General features: G+C 43.4%; 11 non-coding genes and 2 pseudogenes across 11 annotated transcripts; all 13 read right to left on the bottom strand.

The window, feature by feature from the left end:
• Window positions 1-841: 841 nt before the first annotated feature.
• LOC136740539 (5S ribosomal RNA) lies at window positions 842-960 on the bottom strand. Its single transcript, XR_010813368.1, has one exon. It is a non-coding gene; the product is annotated as a 5S ribosomal RNA (ribosomal RNA).
• Window positions 961-2,025: 1,065 nt separating this feature from the next.
• Window positions 2,026-2,144, bottom strand: LOC136740565 (5S ribosomal RNA). The gene has a single exon (XR_010813394.1). It is a non-coding gene; the product is annotated as a 5S ribosomal RNA (ribosomal RNA).
• Window positions 2,145-3,198: 1,054 nt separating this feature from the next.
• On the bottom strand, window positions 3,199-3,317 carry LOC136740703 (5S ribosomal RNA). Its single transcript, XR_010813521.1, has one exon. It is a non-coding gene; the product is annotated as a 5S ribosomal RNA (ribosomal RNA).
• A 1,055-nt stretch (window positions 3,318-4,372) lies between these two features.
• Window positions 4,373-4,481, bottom strand: LOC136740725 (uncharacterized; annotated as a pseudogene).
• Window positions 4,482-5,547: 1,066 nt separating this feature from the next.
• On the bottom strand, window positions 5,548-5,666 carry LOC136740367 (5S ribosomal RNA). The gene has a single exon (XR_010813203.1). It is a non-coding gene; the product is annotated as a 5S ribosomal RNA (ribosomal RNA).
• Window positions 5,667-6,732: 1,066 nt separating this feature from the next.
• On the bottom strand, window positions 6,733-6,851 carry LOC136740497 (5S ribosomal RNA). Its single transcript, XR_010813328.1, has one exon. It is a non-coding gene; the product is annotated as a 5S ribosomal RNA (ribosomal RNA).
• Window positions 6,852-7,907: 1,056 nt separating this feature from the next.
• Window positions 7,908-8,026, bottom strand: LOC136740423 (5S ribosomal RNA). Its single transcript, XR_010813259.1, has one exon. It is a non-coding gene; the product is annotated as a 5S ribosomal RNA (ribosomal RNA).
• Window positions 8,027-9,081: 1,055 nt separating this feature from the next.
• Window positions 9,082-9,200, bottom strand: LOC136740735 (5S ribosomal RNA). The gene has a single exon (XR_010813536.1). It is a non-coding gene; the product is annotated as a 5S ribosomal RNA (ribosomal RNA).
• Window positions 9,201-10,255: 1,055 nt separating this feature from the next.
• Window positions 10,256-10,374, bottom strand: LOC136740718 (5S ribosomal RNA). Its single transcript, XR_010813533.1, has one exon. It is a non-coding gene; the product is annotated as a 5S ribosomal RNA (ribosomal RNA).
• A 1,066-nt stretch (window positions 10,375-11,440) lies between these two features.
• On the bottom strand, window positions 11,441-11,559 carry LOC136740571 (5S ribosomal RNA). Its single transcript, XR_010813400.1, has one exon. It is a non-coding gene; the product is annotated as a 5S ribosomal RNA (ribosomal RNA).
• A 1,055-nt stretch (window positions 11,560-12,614) lies between these two features.
• Window positions 12,615-12,733, bottom strand: LOC136740570 (5S ribosomal RNA). Its single transcript, XR_010813399.1, has one exon. It is a non-coding gene; the product is annotated as a 5S ribosomal RNA (ribosomal RNA).
• Window positions 12,734-13,788: 1,055 nt separating this feature from the next.
• On the bottom strand, window positions 13,789-13,907 carry LOC136740698 (5S ribosomal RNA). Its single transcript, XR_010813517.1, has one exon. It is a non-coding gene; the product is annotated as a 5S ribosomal RNA (ribosomal RNA).
• A 1,055-nt stretch (window positions 13,908-14,962) lies between these two features.
• Window positions 14,963-15,071, bottom strand: LOC136740751 (uncharacterized; annotated as a pseudogene).
• Between the last annotated feature and the right edge of the window lie 194 nt (window positions 15,072-15,265).

Raw genomic sequence — 15,265 nt, 5'->3', positions numbered from 1 at the left:
CTTGATAAAACAGCTGTAATTGAGTGCCTGACACGCCAGTCAAGCGCAATCTTGAGAAGGTGTGCATTTCAGTAAGGATTTCAATTGACATGCAGTATGAAACTGAAAGGAGGTTGCATCACTATGATGCATAACATTGCATGTATTGTATTTTCAAGTGTGTGCATTCATCCTGTTGTCATTTTGTTTTGAAAGCAGAAGAATCATTCAACAGGTTGCTGAGACAAATGTAAACCAGTAAAACATATGAAGAGAAACAAACCTTGAATATAAGTTCAGTTGTTTAAACATTTGACAAACTATGGTGAGGGGGTAAGAAAACACACAAATCCAGCAGCTCCTGTATTTCAATACACCAGAACCCAATATTATTGGCGAGTCGGGTAGTCCATCATCACAGTTCGAGGGCAGGCATCATTTCAGTAATTTCATCCCGTTGCATTCACATCCGTGCCTTGAATGAGATTGAATGTGATCTTTGCTCTCAAGTATGTTCCCAAGTTTTACACTTTCGTGCTTTGCATGAATGGGAATGGAACCGTGTGTGTTGAATGAGGCTCCTTGTGAGCACTGAACTTTGTCCGGTGGAGTTCCTTTTTGTGTTGCTGTAATTGTGTCATTTCTCGATGAGAAAGATTAGGCAACATTTAGTCACTTCTAGCCATGATGCTCAATTTATTTACGAATGTACCCTAGTTACTAGGGACCGTTTACGTTGGAGAACAAGATCTATTGTATGCCTGTGTATTTGGGGAAGTCAAATCTGAAATAATGATGAAATTGCGTGTATCCAAAGTTAAAACTCGTGATTTGTCGCCCTCTGGTGTGTAAAAGATGCAAAAGCTTACAGCACCTGGTATTCCCAGGCGGTCTCCCATGCAAGTACTGACCAGGCCCGAGCCTGCTTAGCTTCCGAGATCGGACGAGATCGGGCGTATTCAGGCTAGTATGGCCGCAAGCCAGTGAGGCTGTCCCTGACGCTCTACTTAAAGGGAAGGCAATATCCGTTTCTGCCGTTCATACTTACAGTTGAACTGTCTCTCTACTCTAAAGCCCGGGACACACCAGCGCGCCGCAGACAGTCCCTGCTAACACGCCACGTTGTGGCAACGTTGTGGCAACGTTGTGCGTTAGCTGGGGTGCCACACCAGACCGGAACTATATTTTACAAAACGAACACATTGGCTTGATAAAACAGCTGTAATTGAGTGCCTGACACGCCAGTCAAGCGCAATCTTGAGAAGGTGTGCATTTCAGTAAGGATTTCAATTGACATGCAGTATGAAACTGAAAGGAGGTTGCATCACTATGATGCATAACATTGCATGTATTGTATTTTCAAGTGTGTGCATTCATCCTGTTGTCATTTTGTTTTGAAAGCAGAAGAATCATTCAACAGGTTGCTGAGACAAATGTAAACCAGTAAAACATATGAAGAGAAACAAACCTTGAATATAAGTTCAGTTGTTTAAACATTTGACAAACTATGGTGAGGGGGTAAGAAAACACACAAATCCAGCAGCTCCTGTATTTCAATACACCAGAACCCAATATTATTGGCGAGTCGGGTAGTCCATCATCACAGTTCGAGGGCAGGCATCATTTCAGTAATTTCATCCCGTTGCATTCACATCCGTGCCTTGAATGAGATTGAATGTTATCATTACTCTCAAGTACGTTCCCAAGTTTTACACTTTCGTGCTTTGCATGAATGGGAATGGAACCGTGTGTGTTGAATGATGCTCCTTGTGAGCACTGAACTTTGTCCGGTGGAGTTCCTTTTTTGTTGCTGTAATTGTGTCATTTCTCGATGAGAAAGATTAGGCAACATTTAGTCACTTCTAGCCATGATGCTCAATTTATTTACGAATGTACCCTAGTTACTAGGGACCGTTTACGTTGGAGAACAAGATCTATTGTATGCCTGTGTATTTGGGGAAGTCAAATCTGAAATAATGATGAAATTGCGTGTATCCAAAGTTAAAACTCGTGATTTGTCGCCCTCTGTTGTGTAAAAGATGCAAAAGCTTACAGCACCTGGTATTCCCAGGCGGTCTCCCATCCAAGTACTGTCCAGGCCTGAGCCTGCTTAGCTTCCGAGATCGGACGAGATCGTGCGTATTCAGACTAGTATGGCCGTAAGCCAGGGAGGGCGTCCCTGACGCTCTACTTAAAGGGAAGGCAATATCCGTTTCTGCCGCTCATACTTGCAGTTGAACTGTCTCTCTACTCTAAAGTCCGGGACACACCAGCGCGCCGCAGACAGTCCCTGCTAACACGAAACGTTGTGGCAACGTTGTGCGTTAGCTGGGGTGCCACACCAGACCGGAACTATATATTACAAAACGAACACATTGTCTTGATAATACAGCTGTAATTGAGTGCCTGACACGCCAGTCAAGCGCAATCTTGAGAAGGTGTGCATTTCAGTAAGGATTTCAATTGACATGCAGTATGAAACTGAAAGGAGGTTGCATCACTATGATGCATAACATTGCATGTATTGTATTTTCAAGTGTGTGCATTCATCCTGTTGTCATTTTGTTTTGAAAGCAGAAGAATCATTCAACAGGTTGCTGAGACAAATGTAAACCAGTAAAACATATGAAGAGAAACAAACCTTGAATATAAGTTCAGTTGTTTAAACATTTGACAAACTATGGTGAGGGGGTAAGAAAACACACAAATCCAGCAGCTCCTGTATTTCAATACACCAGAACCCAATATTATTGGCGAGTCGGGTAGTCCATCATCACAGTTCGAGGGCAGGCATCATTTCAGTAATTTCATCCCGTTGCATTCACATCCGTGCCTTGAATGAGATTGAATGTTATCATTACTCTCAAGTACGTTCCCAAGTTTTACACTTTCGTGCTTTGCATGAATGGGAATGGAACCGTGTGTGTTGAATGATGCTCCTTGTGAGCACTGAACTTTGTCCGGTGGAGTTCCTTTTTTGTTGCTGTAATTGTGTCATTTCTTGATGAGAAAGATTAGGCAACATTTAGTCACTTCTAGCCATGATGCTCAATTTATTGACGAATGTACCCTAGTTACTAGGGACCGTTTACGTTGGAGAACAAGATCTATTGTATGCCTGTGTACTTGGGGATGTAAAATCTGAAATAATGATGAAATTGCGTGTATCCAAAGTTAAAACTCGTGATTTGTCGCCCTCTGGTTTGTAAAAGGTGCAAAAGCTTACAGCAACTGGTATTCCCAGGCGGTCTCCCATCCAAGTACTGACGAGGCCCAAGCCTGCTTAGCTTCCGAGATCGGACGAGATCGGGCGTATTCAGGCTAGCATGGCCGTAAGCCAGGGAGGCTGTCCCTGACGCTCTACTTAAAGGGAAGGCAATATCCGTTTCTGCCGCTCATACTTGCAGTTGAACTGTCTCTCTACTCTAAAGTCCGGGACACACCAGCGCGCCGCAGACAGTCCCTGCTAACACGAAACGTTGTGGCAACGTTGTGCGTTAGCTGGGGTGCCACACCAGACCGGAACTATATATTACAAAACGAACACATTGTCTTGATAATACAGCTGTAATTGAGTGCCTGACACGCCAGTCAAGCGCAATCTTGAGAAGGTGTGCATTTCAGTAAGGATTTCAATTGACATGCAGTATGAAACTGAAAGGAGGTTGCATCACTATGATGCATAACATTGCATGTATTGTATTTTCAAGTGTGTGCATTCATCCTGTTGTCATTTTGTTTTGAAAGCAGAAGAATCATTCAACAGGTTGCTGAGACAAATGTAAACCAGTAAAACATATGAAGAGAAACAAACCTTGAATATAAGTTCAGTTGTTTAAACATTTGACAAACTATGGTGAGGGGGTAAGAAAACACACAAATCCAGCTGCTCCTGTATTTCAATACACCAGAACCCAATATTATTGGCGAGTCGGGTAGTCCAACATCACAGTTCGAGGGCAGGCATCATTTCAGTAATTTCATCCCGTTGCATTCACATCCGTGCCTTGAATGAGATTGAATGTGATCTTTGCTCTCAAGTATGTTCCCAAGTTTTACACTTTCGTGCTTTGCATGAATGGGAATGGAACCGTGTGTGTTGAATGAGGCTCCTTGTGAGCACTGAACTTTGTCCGGTGGAGTTCCTTTTTGTGTTGCTGTAATTGTGTCATTTCTCGATGAGAAAGATTAGGCAACATTTAGTCACTTCTAGCCATGATGCTCAATTTATTTACGAATGTACCCTAGTTACTAGGGACCGTTTACGTTGGAGAACAAGATCTATTGTATGCCTGTGTATTTGGGGAAGTCAAATCTGAAATAATGATGAAATTGCGTGTATCCAAAGTTAAAACTCGTGATTTGTCGCCCTCTGGTGTGTAAAAGATGCAAAAGCTTACAGCACCTGGTATTCCCAGGCGGTCTCCCATCCAAGTACTGACCAGGCCCGAGCCTGCTTAGCTTCCGAGATCGGGCGTATTCAGGCTAGTATGGCCGTAAGCCAGGAATGCTGTCCCTGACGCTCTACTTAAAGGGAAGGCAATATCCGTTTCTGCCGTTCATACTTACAGTTGAACTGTCTCTCTACTCTAAAGCCCGGGACACACCAGCACGCCGCAGACAGTCCCTGCTAACACGCCACGTTGTGGCAACATTGTGGCAACGTTGTGCGTTAGCTGGGGTGCCACACCAGACCGGAACTATATATTACAAAACGAACACATTGTCTTGATAAAACAGCTGTAATTGAGTGCCTGACACGCCAGTCAAGCGCAATCTTGAGAAGGTGTGCATTTCAGTAAGGATTTCAATTGACATGCAGTATGAAACTGAAAGGAGGTTGCATCACTATGATGCATAACATTGCATGTATTGTATTTACAAGTGTGTGCATTCATCCTGTTGTCATTTTGTTTTGAAAGCAGAAGAATCATTCAACAGGTTGCTGAGACAAATGTAAACCAGTAAAACATATGAAGAGAAACAAACCTCGAATATAAGTTCAGTTGTTTAAACATTTGACAAACTATGGTGAGGGGGTAAGAAAACACACAAATCCAGCAGCTCCTGTATTTCAATACACCAGAACCCAATATTATTGGCGAGTCGGGTAGTCCATCATCACAGTTCGAGGGCAGGCATCATTTCAGTAATTTCATCCCGTTGCATTCACATCCGTGCCTTGAATGAGATTGAATGTGATCTTTGCTCTCAAGTATGTTCCCAAGTTTTACACTTTCGTGCTTTGCATGAATGGGAATGGAACCGTGTGTGTTGAATGAGGCTCCTTGTGAGCACTGAATTTTGTCCGGTGGAGTTCCTTTTTGTGTTGCTGTAATTGTGTCATTTCTCGATGAGAAAGATTAGGCAACATTTAGTCACTTCTAGCCATGATGCTCAATTTATTTACGAATGTACCCTAGTTACTAGGGACCGTTTACATTGGAGAACAAGATCTATTGTATGCCTGAGTATTTGGGGAAGTCAAATCTGAAATAATGATGAAATTGCGTGTATCCAAAGTTAAAACTCGTGATTTGTCGCCCTCTGGTGTGTAAAAGATGCAAAAGCTTACAGCACCTGGTATTCCCAGGCGGTCTCCCATCCAAGTACTGACCAGGCCCGAGCCTGCTTAGCTTCCGAGATCAGACGAGATCGGGCGTATTCAGGCTAGTATGGCCGTAAGCCAGGGAGACTGTCCCTGACGCTCTACTTAAAGGGAAGGCAATATCCGTTTCTGCCGTTCATACTTACAGTTGAACTGTCTCTCTACTCTAAAGCCCTGGACACACCAGCGCGCCGCAGACAGTCCCTGCTAACACGCCACGTTGTGGCAGCGTTGTGGCAACGTTGTGCGTTAGCTGGGGTGCCACACCAGACCGGAACTATATATTACAAAACGAACACATTGTCTTGATAAAACAGCTGTAATTGAGTGCCTGACACGCCAGTCAAGCGCAATCTTGAGAAGGTGTGCATTTCAGTAAGGATTTCAATTGACATGCAGTATGAAACTGAAAGGAGGTTGCATCACTATGATGCATAACATTGCATGTATTGTATTTTCAAGTGTGTGCATTCATCCTGTTGTCATTTTGTTTTGAAAGCAGAAGAATCATTCAACAGGTTGCTGAGACAAATGTAAACCAGTAAAACATATGAAGAGAAACAAACCTTGAATATAAGTTCAGTTGTTTAAACATTTGACAAACTATGGTGAGGGGGTAAGAAAACACACAAATCCAGCAGCTCCTGTATTTCAATACACCAGAACCCAATATTATTGGCGAGTCGGGTAGTCCATCATCACAGTTCGAGGGCAGGCATCATTTCAGTAATTTCATCCCGTTGCATTCACATCCGTGCCTTGAATGAGATTGAATGTGATCTTTGCTCTCAAGTATGTTCCCAAGTTTTACACTTTCGTGCTTTGCATGAATGGGAATGGAACCGTGTGTTTTGAATGAGGCTCCTTGTGAGCACTGAACTTTGTCCGGTGGAGTTCCTTTTTGTGTTGCTGTAATTGTGTCATTTCTCGATGAGAAAGATTAGGCAACATTTAGTCACTTCTAGCCATGATGCTCAATTTATTTACGAATGTACCCTAGTTACTAGGGACCGTTTACGTTGGAGAACAAGATCTATTGTATGCCTGTGTATTTGGGGAAGTCAAATCTGAAATAATGATGAAATTGCGTGTATCCAAAGTTAAAACTCGTGATTTGTCGCCCTCTGGTGTGTAAAAGATGCAAAAGCTTACAGCACCTGGTATTCCCAGGCGGTCTCCCATCCAAGTACTGACCAGGCCCGAGCCTGCTTAGCTTCCGAGATCGGACGAGATCGGGCGTATTCAGGCTAGTATGGCAGTAAGCCAGGGAGGCTGTCCCTGACGCTCTACTTAAAGGGAAGGCAATATCCGTTTCTGCCGCTCATACTTACAGTTGAACTGTCTCTCTACACTCATGCCGGGGACACACCAGCGCGCCGCAGACAGTCCCTGCTAACACGCCACGTTGTGGCAACGTTGTGCGTTAGCTGGGGTGCCACACCAGACCGGAACTATATTTTACAAAAAAAAACACATTGTCTTGATAAAACAGCTGTAATTGAGTGCCTGACACGCCAGTCAAGCGCAATCTTGAGAAGGTGTGCATTTCAGTAAGGATTTCAATTGACATGCAGTATGAAAATGAAAGGAGGTTGCATCACTATGATGCATAACATTGCATGTATTGTATTTTCAAGTGTGTGCATTCATCCTGTTGTCATTTTGTTTTGAAAGCAGAAGAATCATTCAACAGGTTGCTGAGACAAATGTAAACCAGTAAAACATATGAAGAGAAACAAACCTTGAATATAAGTTCAGTTGTTTAAACATTTGACAAACTATGGTGAGGGGGTAAGAAATGACACAAATCCAGCAGCTCCTGTATTTCAATACACCAGAAGCCAATATTATTGGCGAGTCGGGTAGTCCATCATCACAGTTCGAGGGCAGGCATCATTTCAGTAATTTCATCCCGTTGCATTCACATCCGTGCCTTGAATGAGATTGAATGTGATCTTTGCTCTCAAGTATGTTCCCAAGTTTTACACTTTCGTGCTTTGCATGAATGGGAATGGAACCGTGTGTGTTGAATGAGGCTGATTGTGAGCACTGAACTTTGTCCGGTGGAGTTCCTTTTTGTGTTGCTGTAATTGTGTCATTTCTTGATGAGAAAGATTAGGCAACATTTAGTCACTTCTAGCCATGATGCTCAATTTAGTTACGAATGTACCCTAGTTACTAGGGACCGTTTACGTTGGAGAACAAGATCTATTGTATGCCTGTGTATTTGGGGAAGTAAAATCTGAAATAACGATGAAATTGTGTGTATCCAAAGTTAAAACTCGTGATTTGTCGCCCTCTGGTGTGTAAAAGGTGCAAAAGCTTACAGCACCTGGTATTCCCAGGCGGTCTCCCATCCAAGTACTGACCAGGCCCGAGCCTGCTTGGCTTCCGAGATCGGACGAGATCGGGCGTATTCAGGCTAGTATGGCCGTAAGCCAGGTAGGCTGTCCACGACGCTCTACTTAAAGGGAAGGCAATATCCGTTTCTGCCGTTCATACTTACAGTTGAACTGTCTCTCTACTCTAAAGCCCAGGACACACCAGCGCGCCGCAGACAGTCCCTGCTAACACGCCACGTTGTGGCAACGTTGTGTGTTAGCTGGGGTGCCACACCAGACCGGAACTATATTTTACAAAACGAACACATTGTCTTGATAAAACAGCTGTAATTGAGTGCCTGACACGCCAGTCAAGCGCAATCTTGAGAAGGTGTGCATTTCAGTAAGGATTTCAATTGACATGCAGTATGAAACTGAAGGGAGGTTGCATCACTATGATGCATAACATTGCATGTATTGTATTTTCAAGTGTGTGCATTCATCCTGTTGTCATTTTGTTTTGAAAGCAGAAGAATCATTCAACAGGTTGCTGAGACAAATGTAAACCAGTAAAACATATGAAGAGAAACAAACCTTGAATATAAGTTCAGTTGTTTAAACATTTGACAAACTATGGTGAGGGGGTAAGAAAACACACAAATCCAGCAGCTCCTGTATTTCAATACACCAGAACCCAATATTATTGGCAAGTCGGGTAGTCCATCATCACAGTTCGAGGGCAGGCATCATTTCAGTAATTTCATCCCGTTGCATTCACATCCGTGCCTTGAATGAGATTGAATGTGATCTTTGCTCTCAAGTATGTTCCCAAGTTTTACACTTTCGTGCTTTGCATGAATGGGAATGGAACCGTGTGTGTTGAATGATGCTCCTTGTGAGCACTGAACTTTGTCCGGTGGAGTTCCTTTTTGTGTTGCTGTAATTGTGTCATTTCTTGATGAGAAAGATTAGGCAACATTTAGTCACTTCTAGCCATGATGCTCAATTTATTGACGAATGTACCCTAGTTACTAGGGACCGTTTACGTTGGAGAAGAAGATCTATTGTATGCCTGTGTATTTGGGGAAGTAAAATCTGAAATAATGATGAAATTGCGTGTATCCAAAGTTAAAACTCGTGATTTGTCGCCCTCTGGTGTGTAAAAGGTGCAAAAGCTTACAGCACCTGGTATTCTCAGGCGATCAACCATCCAACTACCGACCAGGCCTGAGCCTGCTTGGCTTCCAAGATCGGACGAGATCGGGCGTATTCAGGCTAGTATGGCCGTAAGCCAGGGAGGCTGTCCCTGACGCTCTACTTAAAGGGAAGGCAATATCCGTTTCTGCCGTTCATACTTACAGTTGAACTGTCTCTCTACTCTAAAGCCCGGGCCACACCAGCGCGCCGCAGACAGTCCCTGCCAACACGCCACGTTGTGGCAACGTTGTGCGTTAGCTGGGGTGCCACTGCAGACCGGAACTATATTTTACAAAACGAACACATTGTCTTGATAAAACAGCTGTAATTGAGTGCCTGACACGCCAGTCAAGCGCAATCTTGAGAAGGTGTGCATTTCAGTAAGGATTTCAATTGACATGCAGTATGAAACTGAAAGGAGGTTGCATCACTATGATGCATAACATTGCATGTATTGTATTTTCAAGTGTGTGCATTCATCCTGTTGTCATTTTGTTTTGAAAGCAGAAGAATCATTCAACAGGTTGCTGAGACAAATGTAAACCAGTAAAATATATGAAGAGAAACAAACCTTGAATATAAGTTCAGTTGTTTAAACATTTGACAAACTATGGTGAGGGAGTAAGAAAACACACAAATCCAGCAGCTCCTGTATTTCAATACACCAGAACCCAATATTATTGGCGAGTCGGGTAGTCCATCATCACAGTTCGAGGGCAGGCATCATTTCAGTAATTTCATCCCGTTGCATTCACATCCGTGCCTTGAATGAGATTGAATGTGATCTTTGCTCTCAAGTATGTTCCCAAGTTTTACACTTTCGTGCTTTGCATGAATGGGAATGGAACCGTGTGTGTTGAATGAGTCTCCTTGTGAGCACTGAACTTTGTGCGGTGGAGTTCCTTTTTGTGTTGCTGTAATTGTGTCATTTCTTGATGAGAAAGATTAGGCAACATTGAGTCACTTCTAGCCATGATGCTCAATTAATTTACGAATGTACCCTAGTTACTAGGGACCGTTTACGTTGGAGAACAAGATCTATTGTATGCCTGTGTATTTGGGGAAGTAAAATCTGAAATAATGATGAAATTGTGTGTATCCAAAGTTAAGACTCGTGATTTGTCGCCCTCTGGTGTGTAAAAGGTGCAAAAGCTTAAAGCACCTGGTATTCCCAGGTGGTCTCCCATCCAAGTACTGACCAGGCCCGAGCCTGCCTGGCTTCCGAGATCGGTCGAGATCGGGCGTATTCAGGCTAGTATGGCCGTAAGCCAGGGAGGCTGTCCCTGACGCTCTACTTAAAGGGAAGGCAATATCCGTTTCTGCCGTTCATACTTACAGTTGAACTGTCTCTCTACTCTAAAGCCCGGGACACACCAGCGCGCCGCAGACAGTCCCTGCTAACACGCCACGTTGTGGCAACGTTGTGGCAACGTTGTGCGTTAGCTGGGGTGCCACACCAGACCGGAACTATATTTTACAAAACGAACACATTGTCTTGATAAAACAGCTGTAATTGAGTGCCTGACACGCCAGTCAAGCGCAATCTTGAGAAGGTGTGCATTTCAGTAAGGATTTCAATTGACATGCAGTATGAAACTGAAAGGAGGTTGCATCACTATGATGCATAACATTGCATGTATTGTATTTTCAAGTGTGTGCATTCATCCTGTTGTCATTTTGTTTTGAAAGCAGAAGAATCATTCAACAGGTTGCTGAGACAAATGTAAACCAGTAAAACATATGAAGAGAAACAAACCTTGAATATAAGTTCAGTTGTTTAAACATTTGACAAACTATGGTGAGGGGGTAAGAAAACACACAAATCCAGCAGCTCCTGTATTTCAATACACCAGAACCCAATATTATTGGCGAGTCGGGTAGTCCATCATCACAGTTCGAGGGCAGGCATCATTTCAGTAATTTCATCCCGTTGCATTCACATCCGTGCCTTGAATGAGATTGAATGTGATCTTTGCTCTCAAGTACGTTCCAAAGTTTTACACTTTCGTGCTTTGCATGAATGGGAATGGAACCGTGTGTGTTGAATGAGACTCCTTGTGAGCACTGAACTTTGTCCGGTGGAGTTCCTTTTTGTGTTGATGTAATTGTGTCATTTCTCGATGAGAAAGATTAGGCAACATTTAGTCACTTCTAGCCATGATGCTCAATTTATTTACGAATGTACCCTAGTTACTAGGGACCGTTTACGTTGGAGAACAAGATCTATTGTATGCCTGTGTATTTGGGGAAGTAAAATCTGAAATAATTATGAAATTGTGTGTATCCAAAGTTAAAACTCGTGATTTGTCGCCCTCTGGTGTGTAAAAGGTGCAGAAGCTTACAGCACCTGGTATTCCCAGGCGGTCTCCCATCCAAGTACTGACCAGACCCGAGCCTGCTTGGCTTCCGAGATCGGACGAGATCGGGCGTATTCAGGCTAGTATGGCCGTAAGCCAGGGAGGCTGTCCCTGACGCTCTACTTAAAGGGAAGGCAATATCCGTTTCTGCCGCTCATACTTGCAGTTGAACTGTCTCTCTACTCTAAAGTCCGGGACACACCAGCGCGCCGCAGACAGTCCCTGCTAACACGAAACGTTGTGGCAACGTTGTGCGTTAGCTGGGGTGCCACACCAGACCGGAACTATATTTTACAAAACGAACACATTGTCTTGATAATACAGCTGTAATTGAGTGCCTGACACGCCAGTCAAGCGCAATCTTGAGAAGGTGTGCATTTCAGTAAGGATTTCAATTGATATGCAGTATGAAACTGAAAGGAGGTTGCATCACTATGATGCATAACATTGCATGTATTGTATTTTCAAGTGTGTGCATTCATCCTGTTGTCATTTTGTTTTGAAAGCATAGGAATCATTCAACAGGTTGCTGAGACAAATGTAAACCAGTAAAACATATGAAGAGAAACAAACCTTGAATATAAGTTCAGTTGTTTAAACATTTGACAAACTATAGTGAGGGGGTAAGAAAACACACAAATCCAGCAGCTCCTGTATTTCAATACACCAGAACCCAATATTATTGGCGAGTCAGGTAATCCATCATCACAGTTCGAGGGCAGGCATCATTTCAGTAATTTCATCCCATTGCATTCACATCCGTGCCTTGAATGAGATTGAATGTGATCTTTGCTCTCAAGTACGTTCCAAAGTTTTACACTTTCGTGCTTTGCATGAATGGGAATGGAACCGTGTGTGTTGAATGAGACTCCTTGTGAGCACTGAACTTTGTCCGGTGGAGTTCCTTTTTGTGTTGATGTAATTGTGTCATTTCTCGATGAGAAAGATTAGGCAACATTTAGTCACTTCTAGCCATGATGCTCAATTTATTTACGAATGTACCCTAGTTACTAGGGACCGTTTACGTTGGAGAACAAGATCTATTGTATGCCTGTGTATTTGGGGAAGTAAAATCTGAAATAATTATGAAATTGTGTGTATCCAAAGTTAAAACTCGTGATTTGTCGCCCTCTGGTGTGTAAAAGGTGCAGAAGCTTACAGCACCTGGTATTCCCAGGCGGTCTCCCATCCAAGTACTGACCAGACCCGAGCCTGCTTGGCTTCCGAGATCGGACGAGATCGGGCGTATTCAGGCTAGTATGGCCGTAAGCCAGGGAGGCTGTCCCTGACGCTCTACTTAAAGGGAAGGCAATATCCGTTTCTGCCGCTCATACTTGCAGTTGAACTGTCTCTCTACTCTAAAGTCCGGGACACACCAGCGCGCCGCAGACAGTCCCTGCTAACACGAAACGTTGTGGCAACGTTGTGCGTTAGCTGGGGTGCCACACCAGACCGGAACTATATTTTACAAAACGAACACATTGTCTTGATAATACAGCTGTAATTGAGTGCCTGACACGCCAGTCAAGCGCAATCTTGAGAAGGTGTGCATTTCAGTAAGGATTTCAATTGATATGCAGTATGAAACTGAAAGGAGGTTGCATCACTATGATGCATAACATTGCATGTATTGTATTTTCAAGTGTGTGCATTCATCCTGTTGTCATTTTGTTTTGAAAGCATAGGAATCATTCAACAGGTTGCTGAGACAAATGTAAACCAGTAAAACATATGAAGAGAAACAAACCTTGAATATAAGTTCAGTTGTTTAAACATTTGACAAACTATAGTGAGGGGGTAAGAAAACACACAAATCCAGCAGCTCCTGTATTTCAATACACCAGAACCCAATATTATTGGCGAGTCAGGTAATCCATCATCACAGTTCGAGGGCAGGCATCATTTCAGTAATTTCATCCCATTGCATTCACATCCGTGCCTTGAATGAGATTGAATGTGATCTTTGTTCTCAAGTATGCTCCCAAGTTTTACACTTTCGTGCTTTGCATGAATGAAAATGGAACCGTGTGTGTTGAATGAGGCTCCTTGTGAGCACTGAACTTTGTCCGGTGGAGTTCCTTTTTGTGTTGCTGTAATTGTGTCATATCTTGATGAGAAAGATTAGGCAACATTTAGTCACTTCTAGCCATGATGCTCAATTTATTTACGAATGTACGCTAGTTACTAGGGACCGTTTACGTTGGAGAACAAGATCTATTTAATGCCTGTGTATTTGGGGAAGTAAAATCTGAAATAATGATGAAATTGTGTGTATCCAAAGTTAAAACTCGTGATTTGTCGCCCTCTGGTGTGTAAAAGGTGCAAGAGCTTACAGCACCTGGTATTCCCAGGCGGTCTCCCATCCAAGTACTGACCAGGCCCGAGCCTGCTTGGCTTCCGAGATCGGACGAGATCGGGCATATTCAGGATAGTATGGCCGTAAGTCAGGGAGGCTGTCCCTGACGCTCTACTTAAAGGGAAGGAAATATCCGTTTCTGCTGTTCATACTTGCAGTTGAACTGTCTCTCTACTCTAAAGCCCGGGACACAGCAGCGCGCCGCAGACAGTCCCTGCTAACACGCCACGTTGTGGCAACATTGTGCGTTAGCTGGGGTGCCACACCAGACCGGAACTATATTTTACAAAACGAACACATTGTCTTGATAAAACAGCTGTAATTGAGTGCCTGACACGCCAGTCAAGCGCAATCTTGAGAAGGTGTGCATTTCAGTAAGGATTTCAATTGACATGCAGTATGAAACTGAAAGGAGGTTGCATCACTTTGATGCATAACATTGCATGTATTGTATTTTCAAGTGTGTGCATTCATCCTGTTGTCATTTTGTTTTGAAAGCAGAAGAATCATTCAACAGGTTGCTGAGACAAATGTAAACCAGTAAAACATATGAAGAGAAACAAACCTTGAATATAAGTTCAGTTGTTTAAACATTTGACAAACTATGGTGAGGGGGTAAGAAAACACACAAATCCAGCAGCTCCTGTATTTCAATACACCAGAACCCAATATTATTGGCGAGTCAGGTAATCCATCATCACAGTTCGAGGGCAGGCATCATTTCAGTAATTTCATCCCGTTGCATTCACATGCGTGCCTTGAATGAGATTGAATGTGATCTTTGCTCTCAAGTATGTACCCAAGTTTTACACTTTCGTGCTTTGCATGAATGGGAATGGAACCGTGTGTGTTGAATGATGCTCCTTGTGAGCACTGAACTTTGTCCGGTGGAGTTCCTTTTTGTGTTGCTGTAATTGTGTCATTTCTTGATGAGAAAGATTAGGCAACATTTAGTCACTTCTAGCCATGATGCTCAATTTATTTACGAATGTACGCTGTTTACTAGGGACCGTTTACGTTGGAGAACAAGATCTATTGTATGCCTGTGTATTTGGGGAAGTCAAATCTGAAATAATGATGAAATTGCGTGTATCCAAAGTTAAAACTCGTGATTTGTCGCCCTCTGGTGTGTAAAAGATGCAAAAGCTTACAGCACCTGGTATTCCCAGGTGGTCTCCCATCCAAGTACTGACCAGGCCCGAGCCTGCTTAGCTTCCGAGATCGGACGTATTCAGGCTAGTATGGCCGTAAGCCAGGGAGGCTGTCCCTGACGCACTACTTAAAGGGAAGGCAATATCCGTTTCTGCCGCTCATACTTGCAGTTGAACTGTCTCTCTACTCTAAAGTCCGGGACACACCAGCGCGCCGCAGACAGTCCCTGCTAACATGCCACGTTGTGGCAACATTGTGCGTTAGCTGGGGTGCCACACCAGACCGGAACTATATT

Source organism: Amia ocellicauda, unplaced genomic scaffold, assembly GCF_036373705.1.
Source record: "Amia ocellicauda isolate fAmiCal2 unplaced genomic scaffold, fAmiCal2.hap1 HAP1_SCAFFOLD_64, whole genome shotgun sequence".
Taxonomy (NCBI): Eukaryota; Metazoa; Chordata; class Actinopteri; order Amiiformes; family Amiidae; genus Amia; species Amia ocellicauda.
Note: the sequence above shows the minus strand (reverse complement) of the source record. Positions and strands in the feature narration are given on the sequence as shown.